Here is a 15,700-nt window from a genome sequence, read left to right on the forward strand (position 1 = left end):
GTTTGTGTTCCCAATCAATTACAAAGCATTCTGGAGGCCTCTCCTTTGACTCTTCAGAGCACTTGGAGGGTCTGACTGCTTTCCCCTAACACTTTTTGGCAATATTCCTTCACCTTGTTTCAGAAGGGTTGTGCAAATGATGCCATGAAGATTTTTTGCCTTTTATACCCCTGTTATACCTTTTTACAACTTCTGTATTCCTAGTGCTTTTTGCCTACATTCTTGGACTTGTTTGTCAAGCTGAGAGACTCAACATTTTAGAAGCTTCGTAGCCAGGGATCAGTGTGGCCCAGAGCCCAAGGTCCTCTCCAGAACACATTCTGTAAACCAAGATAGAACCATCCAGGGGAAGGTTCCTTGGGGAGGGGGGCTCACTTGAGCCTCTCATTGGGGAATCTTTGATAGATCTGCTAATTAGTAAAACCTATAATGTTATACCCAATGTTGGGGGGCATTGTTGTGTGCATTTCAGTGCATTCGACCTGGATGTAGTGCACCTAAGGATCCTTAAAATAAACACCAAGGTAAAATCCCTTTTCCCCTTCTAACCATGTTTGACTCTTGATTTTAAGATCAGAAAAAGGCATCACAAAGTCCAGCCAGTACCTAACAGCAGAGATACTATTTATCTGCTTCTACCTTTGATAACAGGTTCCTCCTTTGTTCCATCCATCAAGACATAATTACACATCTATCCAACACCCAGCAGCACCAGATGGGGTCACAGGATGCTTCTAAGAGTGATACTGAACATCCACAGAGATTAAAGGAGCAAAGTTACCATCCTTACAGCAGAGAGTTTCCCTGGGGCCTGGTGTCATTGTCCTTCTGGGCCTTGCTAAGCTGGAATGTTGTGATTTCCTCTGTTACCACCCAGGCTTGGCTGCACCATGGAGAAACACTTATTTATATTTATTTATATATGGTTTTATACTTATATATATCAATATCTATATATATATGTATATTTACTGCAGCAATAGAGAATCAGAGAGCCCCAGACCAGTTTGGGTTGGGAGGGACCTTAAAGCCCATCCAGTGCCACCCCATGCCATGGGCAGGGACACCTCCCACTGTCCCAGGCTGCTCCAAGCCCCAATGTCCAGCCTGGCCTTGGGCACTGCCAGGGATCCAGGGGCAGCCCCAGCTGCTCTGGGCACCCTGTGCCAGGGCCTCCTCACCACCCTTGGCACAAGGGTTGGAACTGGATGATCTTTAAGGTCCCTTCCAACACAAGCAGAAAAAAGTAACTGGAAACAAGGTTCTGATATAAACATTTCATTCATGGCTGTGATTCTGTCTTTCTGTAGTCTCTGGTTAAGCAGAGTGAAATATTTCTCCCTTTTGAGTCAATTCATTTAAGCTTCCATAGACTTTGTAGCTGATAAATTTTGGGTAAGAGGCAGTGCTCTACCAGGATTCCACCCTAAATTGTCTCTGGATTTTGTCCACAAATGGATTATCCAACCTGAGTCTCTCAGCTACAAAAGCTTACAGCCACTACTCCATTACCTAGATCCCAAATTATGGCAAAAATACAAACTATTTCTTGTTGGGCACATATTTAAGACAACAAAAACCTCTCACAAACCAAAGAAATCAACTGAAAGCTTTCTGGACCCATCTCTGGGCATAATTCCTGTTGGATGAAAGTGGCACAGGCAACAATCCTGAATAATTGCACTGGATTTAGAGTGACCTTCTGTAAGCTTGTAAAGGAACACACGAATCAAGTAAATTAGGCACTTATTAAGTCCACAATTAGTTGCATTCTATTTAAAAAAACCCCTCAGGCTCACAAAGTCAAACATGGAGCAGGTTCTTTGCTGGATTTAAGCCCAAATAGATGTGATTTAAGCAGTGCATGAAGAAAATAGCAGCCCTTTTTCTGGGGATTCCTATTTTCTTTTGGTGGTTTTTTTTCAGGAGTGGAATGATTTATGATGAATTTGGGAGTGAAGGCAGGGCTGAATGAAATCCCTGGATGCGAGCACTGCGTTCTGGGTTTGTGGCTTTATGAGAGGGAGGGGGACAGATGGAAAAAGAAAGTGGTTGAACTTCCTATTTGTACTCACTCATCGACTCTGTCAATTTGGCCATCTCTGTTTCTCTTTGGGGCTTCTCCTGGGGGAACAGACAAAATGAAAAACAAATATGTATATGTAATATAGAAATAGAAATACACCTGAGTGCAAGTGGCAGTGTGAGGGGAGGACATGAATCCATGATATATTTCTATTTTATTTAGGGATTTTACTTCACTCCTAAATAGCCTGAACTTCTGTGGGCTTTTTTTTTTTTCTTTTCATTTCTCAATTTTTCCTACTGTGAAGTGTGAAGCTTGTATTTATCTGAGTGTTATCTAGCTGAAGAAATTGAAATTATCCAATCAAAGTGATAACGGAGGAGGAAACCCTCCTCTGTTTTTCACTCTCTGCTAAAATACACAAGTGTGTTAGGCCTTCCTGACAAAAGAGCAACCCACAAACCACTTACACTGCAGGGAAAAAGCACTTATTTGGAAATAAATCGATTTTATATGGGAGCTGGAGTGTGTGGTGTGGCACTGAGCTGACGCTGAGATTAACTGAGATACTTGAGGGACTCCCAGTCAAACCTGCTGGTCTTTGTCTCTTGGATTTTTGCCTTTTTTTGGTTGTTGTTGGATTTTTTTTTTCATATCAGGCACTTGCAGCTGCTGTAACTGAGACAGAGGCTTGGTCAATCAAGAGCCCTTGAGTTTGGCGAAAACCCAACGTCCCAGTGCCAGAGCAGTGGAGGCTGGGCCCAATCTCCTGATTTCAGACACAAAGTTTGGGCTGAATGAAAACTACAAAGCCCTTGAGACTCCAATTAAATGGTTTCGAGAGGATGTGGTGGGGCTGTTGTCACCCCTCTGATCCCTTTGGTGACTGAGCCCCACCTCTCCACCCTTGTACCATGTAGAGGTAGTCAGAATGGCTCTCCTGGGCCATGGGTGAGCAGACCTCACCTCTTTTTTCCCCAAAAAACCTCAGTAAGGGAGAAAATTTACACCAACATCTGACTTTAATGGGCAGAAACACAAACAGATGCTCCTTAGCTCTGGGACGAGGTGCAGGTTTTTGGGCAGGGTGACCTTCAGTAGCTGCTGGAATGCCTGGGGACAGGAGTCAGCTCGGTGACATCTCACTTTGACTGGGGCTGTGGTAAAAACAGCACTGGGGAGAGCCACAGGCTGAGAATGGTCCCTGCCAGGGGTCATTTGGCAGGAAAATGTGATTTTCCAAGGCCCTTTGGCTGTGTCATGAGCAAACCTTGCTGCAGGGGCCCCAGGCTGCTCAAGGGATACCCCCTTACTTTATCTAAGAGCAGGACCATTTCACAACTCCAGAGGAGCTGAATTCTGTCCAGCTCTACCTTAGAATCCCAGGATCCCTGAGGCTGGAAAAACCCTCCCAGCCCATCCAGGCCAAGCTGTGCCCGATGCCCACCTTGTCCCCAGCCCAGAGCACTGAGTGCCACATCCAGCCCTTCCTGGGACACCTCCAGGGATGGGCACTCCAAACCTCCCTGGGCAGCTCTTGCCAAGGCCTGAGCTCCCTTTCCATGGGGAAATTCCTGCTGCTGTCCACCCTGAGCCTCCCCTGGCCCAGCCTGAGGCCGTTCCCTCTCCTCCTGTCCCTGTTCCCTGGCAGCAGAGCCCGACCCCCCCGGCTGCCCCCTCCTGTCAGGGACTTGTGCAGAGCCACAAGGTCCCCCCTGAGCCTCCTTTGCTCCAGGCTGAGCCCCTTTCCCAGCTCCCTCAGCTGCTCCTCACAGGAGGTACTCTCTTGTTAAGTGTCTTATCCCAATACTGGCTTTTATCTGATGCAAAAACCTACAGAAATATTTTCTATACCAAATAAGCCACTACTTGCACTTCAAAAAGTTGGACCTCTACTGAAGAACCAGCTCAAATGTCACAGTAATAGGAACCATTGGCATTCATGAAACAAGCAGATAATGCTTCAGAACTGCGTTCATACACCCCTGAGAGCATTTTATATTAAAAGAAAGGTTTAAGGTTATGCCCTGGATCTGAGTGAGGACAATGCCCTAAGCCATGCTGATAATATAGCATCCAGCATCAGATTCATGCTTTGCTATGGGAGGGAAAAAAATGAAGGAATAAAGAAAGAACTAGCACAAGACTGTCAGGTTTTTTACAAAAAAAAAAAGGTCCTCTATGGCAGTTTTTTTGCATGGCATTAATCATCAAAGGAAAGCAAAGCACTCTGAAAACCATCAGGAATTTGTGTCCGTGATGATTTATAAAGTGACCTTAAAACACCTCCTTCTGCTGCAGAACTCCGAGTTTATCAGGAGTGAACAGTTGGGAAAGAGCAATTTGAGCCCTGGAGATGGAGGGCTGGATTTATTAGACTAATAACAAACTGATATTTTAAATATTACTTTACTTTTGCTTATCATGATATACTTTTTACTAATGATGAAGCCTATCATGACAAAGGAGACTTGAATGGCATTTCATTTTAAAGTGAAAATATTAAATATACTATCTAAGGACAAATTTATAAGTTTTTGAGTTTATTTTACTTTTCTTAAAGAAATGCCCAGGATTACTGAAGTTCTGGTATTCCTTCTTTAGTAGATAAAAATATGTTTGTGTGCCTGTCATTTCTGAGTATTAATTTTTTTTTTTTAAATGACATCTTATTTCCAGTTTTTTTTAATTGAAAAAATTAACCTTTGGTACTGTTGTCAATGCACTTAAGACTCTATGAAAATGTTCTGTCAAATTTTGTCCTTTTCCCTCTCTCTAATGATCACTAGGATGTGCACACATACACCCATGAAGGTCTAGAAATTAGGAAAAATTTTCCACTCATCTGTTTCTTCAAAATGGAATATTTTGAGTGAGCTAGAACACCTCTTAGAAATTTGTTTTTTGATGGCATATAAAAAAGGAATTCCATCCTCCCTGACAGAATGAGTTCTAGCAGATTAACTTGGGGGAGAATCAAAGATTAAAACATACTTTCGTTCCTGATTTTAGCAGATGCGAGTTTGAATACAGACTGACAGCAGAGTGAGATTTGCTGCCTTCGAAGAAACCAAAATCCAACCCACAAAACAGAATAACAAAAAAAGCAAACAACAAAATGAAACAAGAAAAAAAAAAGAGCAAACAACACCGTGTTTCATTTCAGGAGCAGAGTTGCCTTTAAGGGCTGACTGTGGTTGTATTTCCTCTGGAGATTACTCGGTAAACAAGAATTGCCACCTCAGAAAACACATCAAGAGAAGCAGGACTCATTTTTTATCTCTCCTAACACAGTGATGCTCATATTTTGGGGTTTTTTGTAGCTCTGTAGTCAGCATGGAGTGATTTCTTCAGGGGGTTTTGAATCTGTGGGCTCTTGCTGCCGGTGCCTGTTCTGAGGTGAAGATCCCAAATCTTCCACAGCCTCAGAGGAGCAGCAGACCAGACCCTGCTCCTGTTGTGTGTGGATGTCTCACATGGTTACTGCCTTCCTGGGTGCCTAAAAAGCAACAAATCCTGCTTTTCATGCTTGGAGTGATGTGCACTTTACAAAGTGCCAGCAATAGGTGATACTGTGATGCAAGAAGGGATGCGTGAAATATAAATTAAGTGAAGCATAACTTCAACTAGCAAAAAGGGCCATTTAAAATGCTGCTTTGTACTTTTTGCAGTGTTTGTGAGGCCTTTCATTCAGCTGAGGGTGTAAGAAAGAAGATGCAAACTGTCCTTTTCTAATGGAGTTGTTTTCTTTTTGTTTAAAGGTATTTCCTTCCTGTCAGCTTCCTTCAGACAAAAGAGCAGTCCTACAATATCTGAGGCTGTGGTGTCCTGCCTTGCACTGAATTTAATCTCAAATTATTATCAATGTTGTTGCAAGATTCATGGGTTTAAAGGGACAACACAAAGTGTCGCCTTCACATCACTCCTTTCCCTTCTGAGCCAAAGAAAATCAGGTACTTTTGCATGAAACCTTCCTTGTTTGACATCCTGTGCTGCACAGTCTGCCATGGTTCTGTCAGAGAGGCACAAGAAGACAGCAGGAGTGCCAACCAGGCAGCACAGAAATAACATTTCCAATGTCAAGCAGGAGAAGATTGGATCAAATTCCAGATAGGAATCAAAACATTGAGTTCCTAGGTCACTTGTCTCATAATGAAAAATTCTTGGACAAGACAGTGTATGAACTTTTTGTGATTTTTCTAATGGAAGGACAAGGGCAGTCCTGAAACTCCCTCTCCAGTGGCTGTTGGCTTCAGCTGGCACTAATTAATGAAATCATTATACTTATTTTCATAGGGTCACAGGATGGGTCAGGCTGGAAGGGACCAGAGTGGGTCCCATCTGGTGCCAGCTCCCTGCTCCAGCAGGGCCATCCCAGAGCCCAGGGCCCAGGAGTGTGGATATTCTGGAATATCCCCAGGGAGGAGGCTCCAGCCCCTCTCTGGGCTCTGTTCCAGCCCGGGCCCTGCCCAGGGCAGCAGTTCTGCCTCCTGTGCAGGGCAATTGCCGGGCTCAGGCCCTGCCCGTGGCTCTGGTGCCGCTGCCGGGCCCCGGAGCAGAGCCCGGGCCCTGCCCTGAGCCCTCCCTGCAGCCAGGGACACCCAGGGCTGAGGGCCCCTCTCAGCTGGGGCTCCTCTCGAGGCTGAGCAGCCCCGGCTCCCTCAGCCTGTGCTGGGCACGGAGCTGCTCCAGGCCCTTCCTCAGCTGCGCAGCCTCCGCCGGCCCCGCTCCAGGAGCTCCCTGGCCCTGCTGGGCTGAGGAGCCAGAGCTGGGCACGGCACCCCAGAGGTGCCTCCGGGGCTGGGCACAGGGGCAGGATAACCCTGACCTGCTGGGAATGCTCTTCCAGTGCACCCCAGGATCCCATTGGCCTTCCTGTCCCCCAGGACACTCTGCTGGCTCAGGGACAGCTCATTGTCCCTCAGGACTCCCACATCCTTGTCCAGAAGGTCACCCCCAGCCTGTGCTGCTGCTTGGGGTTGTTCCCTCCCCAGGACCTGACTTTGCCTTGGTTGAATTTCAGACAGTTCTTCTCTGCCCATCTCTCCAACCTGCCAAGGTCCCTCTGAAAGGCTTCACAGCCTTCAGGGGAGGGTTTTTTTTTTGTTTCCTGCATGGCTAAAACATCTCTTGCACTCAGCTCACAAGTGCAGAGCTTCACCAACACACTGGGAATCTGTTGAAGTAACCCAGAACTTTGGCTAAAAGTTCTAACAGTATTTTGTCAGCTGTGGATCAGAATTCATATCCATTATATCCATTACACATCATTTTATGAAGCTTTCTCACTTGTGAAGTAGCAAATCCCTGGTAATTCAATTGACACATCCTTGAAGGCAATAGCTCCTCAATCTCTAAGTACCAATTCAATGAGCAAAAAGGAAAGAAGAACCTTTTTGGAAATTTCAGCTCAGGGTAATCTATCTTGGGATATCTTCAATTACTTTTCAAACTACACGAAAACGGTTTCATGTTCGAAACATTATTAAGTGGGAATAATAGAATTTAATTTTATGGAGTGTCTTTCCTGCTCGTGACATCTCCAAACGCTTTTCAGTAATGAATTAGACACAGGTTCTGGGGCGATGGTGTGTAGGCAAATGCAGCTCTCATTATGTGCTGTTCATTCCAGCATTAGCCTACACCCAGCTCTCAAAAGCAGGGCTTGTTTTAGGTGGGGAGGGATTGTTGGAAGGAGCTGGAGCTCTTCCTTTGGAAAAATGCCGTAGGAACTTCCATTTCTATCTGCACACATATCCAACAAAGGAAAAAAAAATAGCTTGATAGCCCATCTTTAGGGCTTTAAACAACGAGATACTCTGTGTTACTGCATTATTTTACTATTACTAGAATTCAGGCTTTATGCAAGGCCTGCCTAAGCTTGTGGGAGTTGCTTTTCCCGTCTCCCTGGCCCAAAATAAGAAATAATGGATATCTTGTTTATTTTTCCTATCCTGTCTTGCCTGTCCCAAGAAAAGAGGTTGGTCCCAACTGCTTTTTTTTCTGGTTTTCCAGAATTAAGTGTTGGGGCAGGGCCTATAAAGACTATTTTTGTGCAGGACCCAGCACTAGTTGATCTCCAGCAAACTGGCTTCATCCTCAGCCTTAAAGCTGAGCACTAATCTGCACTCCCTTGCAGTGATCCCAGCACTTGAATGGCTGAGAATGTATTTTATAGGAATATTCTTCTCGTGGCACAAGGGGTGATTTCAATTTGCATCAGCTGGAATGAGCTTAAAATACAATATTTGAATAGATGGAGAGAGCAGAGTTCAAGGAGGGAGTGTCTTAGCTGGGTTCACTGGAGTTATGGAGCAGCAGGGGTGACTTGGGCTCATTAATGTGTTCAGACCTCATAAAACACTCTCAGGAGCTCTAAGATGTCTTACATGGAGGAAATTTGCATTAGCAGCAGGAGGAACTGAATTTATTTCCCTGGGTTCTAGAATCGAGGGTTTTTTTTTTTTACATTTCTCATAATTCTTAGTGAACTTACTCATCATTCACACTTGGTCTGTGAAATATGTATGGAAAAATCTCTGTTTTTTTCCAGGCAGAAAAATCAAGCAGCAGTTCTAGAGGAGCTTGTCAGGTCCCCTCAGACTCAAGGGACAAAGCTCACAGAATTGTGGGTTCAACCCCCTGCAAATGCAGTGTCATTCTCCAAGGAGGAGGAACAAATATTCACATATTAAACAATGGGGATGGTGTGTGGGGGTTCTGAGTGTGGGAAATCCTTTGAGGAGCAGAATCAGCAGATAAATGTTACTGACTGCTGTGCAGTAAATAGGAACAGTTTTTAATGCACTTGTACCTAGCAGATCATAAATAAATAAAATACAATTTTGACAAGACAAGGAGAAAAAAAATAGAGCATTTGCAGGAGAGAGAATATTCATATCTATGAAAAAATAAAACTCACAGAGACAGACTTTATGGGTTTGACATTTGAAGTAAGATCTAAGCTGTAGCAAGTCTCAGGTTTTTGGTTTTACTGAACCTGAAGAACTTCACAATTTTAGACTATAAAAATCTATTGCAGAGAACATGAAACTGAAAACTTATTTTAAAAAATCCTGCTTTTGGCAGAAAAACCTCAGAACTGCAGGAATTTGAGTATCCTTAACTTACAGTGGTGACAGTGGCAGGACATGCAGATTATTTTAGCGACAATTCTGGTTTAGGTTAATAAAATAAAGATTTGGGTATCTACAGGACCACAGTGGGAACAAAGCAATGTTGTGGTGTGATTACATGATTAAAGGCAGGTATATTTTCTTAGTTCCTTTGCTCTAGAGGGTGAATTTTCCTCTCCCACTACAAAGGTCCCGCAGAGACTCAGAAGATTTATTTGATTCCTTCAGATCCCAGTAAAAATCCATCTACTCCAAGACAATGAGCTGGGCTGACTGAACACCAGGAGAGCTTCCACTCCTGTGTTTTACAGCCAACAAGCTGCATGTTCTGCCTGCTTTTGAGAAGCTCAGCTTGGGTGTTCTGACAAATTATGGATGCAGGTAATTGCAGTGGAGGATTTCAGTCTTACACCCAGCATTTCCTGCCTGCACTGTGAAATTAAGCAAGTGTAAGTTCACACTGGAAATCAAGGAAAATATCCAGGCAACAAAGTGAGGCAGGGATGCTACACTGAGAAGGTTTGAAAGCTTTTTACTTAGGCTTGGACAAACCAGCATAAATTACATCTCAGCAAAAGGTCTTTGAGGCAGAGTGGATAATCTAAAATATGCTCTGCCATGGAAATCTGCAGGCTGCAGGTGGGGTGGCTGTGTGCAGTTAATGCCTGGGGAAAAGCTCCATTTTCAGTGGAAATGCTCTTACCAATTCCGAGACCTTTGGATCAAGCTCTTAAGAAACTGCTGGTTTTCTTTTTTAGGGCATAAATCATGAATATATTCTGAATTGTAATAGGAGAAATGTAAGTTACTTTGAGATAACAGCAGCCACCCTGTTTTTTAAAAAAAAAAGTTGGTAGAAACCCAAAAGAGGAGATTCACTATAGAAAAGAGACTTAAAAATGCTTATCCAATCTTTTCAGCTGTTAATAATGCACATGCAGGGTTTTTCATGGGCTCATTGCTTCTGTGCCCCCCAAAGGGAAAATCTCAACTGGTTGGTTGTATTCTTGTAAATTCCAGATTTCAGTAAGAATCACTTTAAGAAAATCTACAGGCTCAGGATTTCCTATGAAAAATGTAAGTGGAAGCATAACCTGAACTAATCTAGAAACCATTATTTAAACTATTTAAGAGAATAATGATCTAATAAAAGATGTTTTGTTTATTACTTGCCTTGATGCATTATAAAAATAACTCATGACTGCACAGAGCAGATCAAACATCTCAAACCTGAACCTATTTCCTCAGGTACCTTGTGAGACTTAAATGATGAACACAGAACAAGGGGAACTGACATTTTTCTTTGTTTTGTGCTGTGATCATGTTCCCTCAATGAAAGTTCTTAAACAAGAACTGTCTGCAGCGTCAGGTTTTTCTCCGATTGAATAATACCAAAGTGTCTCACACAGTTTCCAATTTTAGCAGCCTTTTGTTGTTAAATCTATCTAAAAAAAAAAAAAAAGGGAAAAAAATCTTCAAAAGCAACGAGATGTTGGAAAAGAACAAGTAATGTGTCAGATGAATGCAAAAATGCTAATAATGATAATACCTCCCTGTCCTACTGAAAAGATACCTGAAAATACCTCCCATTTACTACTCCCTGAGAGAAAATCGAATTTTTGGTTGCTTGCACAGATCTTTTTGGGCCAGACAGAAAAAGTAATAAAAAAGAGAAATGCTGAGGTAAAGCAGCTTTTGGTTTACCTTCACCATTAACATTTTAGAGCTAATGAAGGCAATAATAGGAGCTGCAGCAGAAACAAGCCAGGTGTGGATATTTGGACATAGCCTTGGGGTTCATGTCCCTGAGTCCAGCTTTTTCACTGAAAATTTGGATGCAGGGTCTAAGCAGGTTATTTGGATTCCCTGTAGCAACAACAGAGGGAAACCAGCACCTCCACAGGAGAGTTGTCCGGGGGTCTCAAGCAAAGGGATCACTGGGGGAAGTGCTCAGCTCATTAAGGATGGAGTTGACCCGATTCTATGTGACTAAATATGTGTTAAATGGGTAAGACAGGGGGTGTGAGGCCACCTCTCTCTGAAATCCCGGAGTTATTGTGCTCCTTGTGCCGTGCCAGAGGTTTGATCCCTCTCCTCACCTCCCATTCTCCTCTCCCCCACCTTCAGTTTCTTCGTTTCCTTCTCTCTTGTCTTACCCAGCCCATCACCTTTCCTAAAACAGTCTCCCTTTCCTTTTCTCTCCATCTAACTTTATCCCTCACCTCTCCCCTGCCTCTCTTCACACTCTCCCACACTTCCCGAGGGAGCGGGTGTGGAAGGAGCATGCGGCTCGGAGCTGTCACAGGGCGCATCCTCCCGCTCTCCCCCAGTCCTACACGTGGGATTATCCTCCCTAAACAGCCTGTACAGCCTCGGGGCAGGGGCTCCACTGCCTGAACCCCCTGGCTCTGTCACAGCGTCACCTCCTCACTTCAGACTGTGGAGATATTTTAGTAATTAATGTGTGCAAGAAATTGTCTCAGAATCACAGAGTGGGTTGGAAGGGACCTTAAAGATCATCTCATCCCACCTCTGCCATGGCAGGGACACCTCCCACTGTGCCAGGCTGCTCCAAGCCCCAATGTCCAGCCTGGCCTTGGGCACTGCCAGGGATCCAGGGGCAGCCCCAGCTGCTCTGGGCACCCTGTGCCAGGGCCTGCCCACCCTGCCAGGGAACAATTCCTGCCCAATCTCCCATCCAGCCCTGCCCTCTGGCACTGGGAAGCCATTCCCTGGCTCCTGGCCCTCCAGCCCTTGGCAATTGTCTCTCTCCAGCTTTCCTGCAGCTCCTTCAGGCCCTGCAAGGCCACCCTGAGCTCACCCCAAAGCTTCTCCTCTCCCGGCTGAACAATCCCAGCTCTGGCAGCCTTTCCTCCCAGCAGAGCTGCTCCATCCCTCTGCTCATCCTGGAGCCTCCTCTGGCCTCTCTCCAGCAGCTCCACGTCCTCCCTGTGCTGGGCCCCAGGGCTGGGGCAGCTCTGCAGGTGGGCTCTCACCTGAATGCTGATATACAATATATATAATATAGAATACCATACATATGGATGTATTATATTGTAAACGACAGAGAATATCCACTAACAAAAAAGCAGAACAGAGTGAAATTCATTGCCCTGTGGCTCTCCTGCTGTTCAGACCAAGGTGACCAAGCTCTGACTGCTCCAGGAGGCTCCTGCTTGCCATCAGCTGAGGATGGAGACAGAATCCACGTTTATTGCCCAAACCAGCCCCAAGGGCTGTTCCCTGTGAGGGAATGCCAGCTCAGCACAGTGAGAGGCTGCCTGGAGATCCCTGAGGAGCCTCAGAAAGCACAATCCCTGTCAACAAGTCAATTATTCTGCAGGAGCCTTGTCCTGGTGCTGTTGCTGCTGCAGCTCTTCACCTCAGCGTGTTTTGTACAGTGCCATGCAGACGTGTGGCGTGTCTCGGGGATTGGGATATATTTTAAGGATATATTTTAACTGGAATTTCCAGACAAGCTCTGGGTGAGTCAGACTAAAGATTGACACGTTGGGCACAGCAAATCTGTGTGTTCTTGAGGCAGTGCAGCTGATGGCACTTCCACTTTGCAGAATGTGCTTTAGATACAGTGCCCTGTAATGGAGATGTTTCAAATTGTGCCTATTCGAGTCCTTTCTGAGTTTAAACACCTCCAAAATAATGGATAATGCCAGTGATTAAAGGTCAGCTCATGGAGCTGGCCACTGCTGCTGCTTTTAATCTTATTAAGTGTTAACAATGATAAAATATTCATAGCTGTAAACTTATAAAGGGAAAAATTATGTGCTCTAATAGAGATAAAGCATTTTATTCCATTACAGACAACAAACAGAGATGGGGGAGGCTTCTGGCAGCTCCTCCAAGAAGCCACCCCTGCAGCTCCACTGCTACCAAAACCTTGCCATGCAAACCCAAACCCAATAGAAACTCCATTGTCTCCTTCATTTTAAAATTTTGAGGAAGCTCAGTATTACTCAGAATATTTCCTGAGAGCTGATTTGTGAAATTTTAATCAGGAGTAAATGTAGTCAGAAGAAGTATTTAATTCGTTTCTCCATTTTTTAAGATCCTTCTTATTTTCTATTGTAATGCTGTCTTTTCTCCTCCCCAAATTCTAGATTATGCCCAGAATTCACTCAGTTGAGTGCAAACCTGGTTAATAAAAAGATAAGCACCTGACAGTTCTTGTGCTGTCCTATTAACATAAGCATTCTACCACTGTGCAGACTGGATGTGATGCACAAAAATCTCCTGAGTTTTGCAGCTTGACTTGATTTTAACGTCTGCTGCATAATGTTTAACACTTCAGAAAACTCTGTGTGATTTAAGGGTAAATTAATCTTTACTCACTGAAAACGGGAGCAAGATTTAGGTAAGATGTTCTGCCATTCCTCAATGTCTTTTAATTAAAATTCCTTTTTGTTTGTTTTGAAAAAATCAAAGCTCTGCTTCTAGGCATTTGTACTAGAAGAGATCAGTTCCAGGCATCCCTAACCATTGCATGGAACAGCTCGTTTTGCTTTGCAAAGGCTGGATGTGCAGCTTTATGGATATTTTTTCACCTTCTTCTCTTTTTTTTGCTGTCTATTTCCAGGACAATTTCAGCTGCAGAACCTGGAGAATGTGATCCAACATAGGCAGGTACACGCTGACTGTGAAATTATGTGCAGGCAGAGCTGTTACCCATCTTCATGGAGCTCTGCTGGATGTGTTCAGACCACAGGAAGGCTCAGTCTAGACAGAGATGTCTCAGTGCAGGGCCAGGGCTTAAAGCTCCAAATTCCTTCCAGGCTCTTCTGAGATGGTTAAAAAGCTCCAAATTAAAGTGACTACCTTGGTTTGCATCCTACTGAGGAGAAATCTCCTTTTCTGAGTTTATTGAAAGAAGATGTCTTTATTCTTCTGTCCACCCTCTGAACTCATCCCTGATGATGAAATTCCTCAGACCAGGATGATTTTTACTTTGCTAAATTGTTTGCTATGTAATTATTAATTTGATGCTGGTATGAAATGTGGCTACAAAAGGTTTCATAACAAAAAATGTTAAAAGAATAAGTTGAGCAACACCAGGATGAGCAGAGGGATGGAGCAGCTCTGCTGGGAGGAAAGGCTGCCAGAGCTGGGATTGTTCAGCCGGGAGAGGAGAAGCTTTGGGGTGAGCTCAGGGTGGCCTTGCAGGGCCTGAAGGAGCTGCAGGAAAGCTGGAGAGAGACAATTGCCAAGGGCTGGAGGGCCAGGAGCCAGGGAATGGCTTCCCAGTGCCAGAGGGCAGGGCTGGATGGGAGATTGGGCAGGAATTGTTCCCTGGCAGGGTGGGCAGGCCCTGGCACAGGGTGCCCAGAGCAGCTGGGGCTGCCCCTGGATCCCTGGCAGTGCCCAAGGCCAGGCTGGACATTGGGGCTTGGAGCAGCCTGGCACAGTGGGAGGTGTCCCTGCTTGTGGCATTTCAGTGCTGCAGCCTTGGGGACCAGCCTCTTGTGAAAGGCTTCATCCTACCCCTCTGAGGATCTGGTTAAATCCCACCTGCCTTTTCCATATCTTTCTATTCTTGACTGCAATCTGTCCTGGTGAAAAATACAACTCTCTTTCAACTTATCTAGAAACTTTATAATTCAATTTTTAATTCACATTTTTGTTTCCACTTCTGAACAAAGTTGCTGACTTAATTCCCAGAAAAAGAATTTATTAGTGCTTTTTTTCCACTTTTTTCTTCATGTAAAATGAAAGAAAACAAAACTTTCCCCCTCTCACATTTCCCTGTGTTCTAGTTTTTATCAAAATTGTTCATTTAAAATTTGGTGTTGCTCTTCATTGTGCCCACAGTCACCACCACTTTGTGGCTTTCACATAATTCCTTCTTGGCAGTTTTTACCCTAAAATTATCATGAGTATCCAAATTTTCCAAGCCACCAAAAATTTCCTGATCCCAATAATGGTGCTGATTTCTTTAGAAATCAGGCCCTCAGTGTTTTAATAGAATCATTATCCCTGTGTGTTGTCCCAACAACCAGACCCTTTCAGTGATTTGGATCCAAATGGAAAATCACATCCCAAATTACAATAAATGTGGGGACATGCAATTACCATCCCAGAAGGCACTCCAGTTTCCACGCTCATTTAGCCATGTTTTCCCAGCTGAGCCTGCCAGCCAGGGCATTAATTAATGTTTTTTTCTAATGTGGACACCTGCCCATTAGGAGCCACCAATTCTTTGTCTACAAAGAAAGCTGTCAGAGGGTAATTTCCTTTTGTTTCCTGCTGCTCAGGTCGCTGAGAGACAAATTTTTCATTATCAGACAGGAATGAGACCTCTAGCACCTCTGGCTAATTTTAAATTTTCTACTTAGGAATGGTTCCTTTGGTTGGTTTTTGAATTTGGTTTTTTTTGTTGTTGTTGTTGTGGTGGTTTTTTTGGTTTCTATTTCTCCTTTTCCACAAGGTCACCTCATTTCCAAAGTCACTGCTTTTGTGATTTTAGGGGAATTTTAGATTCAAGGAGACAGAAATTATTGGCGTATTACTAAACTGGCCCAGAAAA

This window comes from Aphelocoma coerulescens, chromosome 1 (genome assembly GCF_041296385.1).
Source record: "Aphelocoma coerulescens isolate FSJ_1873_10779 chromosome 1, UR_Acoe_1.0, whole genome shotgun sequence".
NCBI lineage: Eukaryota > Metazoa > Chordata > Aves > Passeriformes > Corvidae > Aphelocoma > Aphelocoma coerulescens.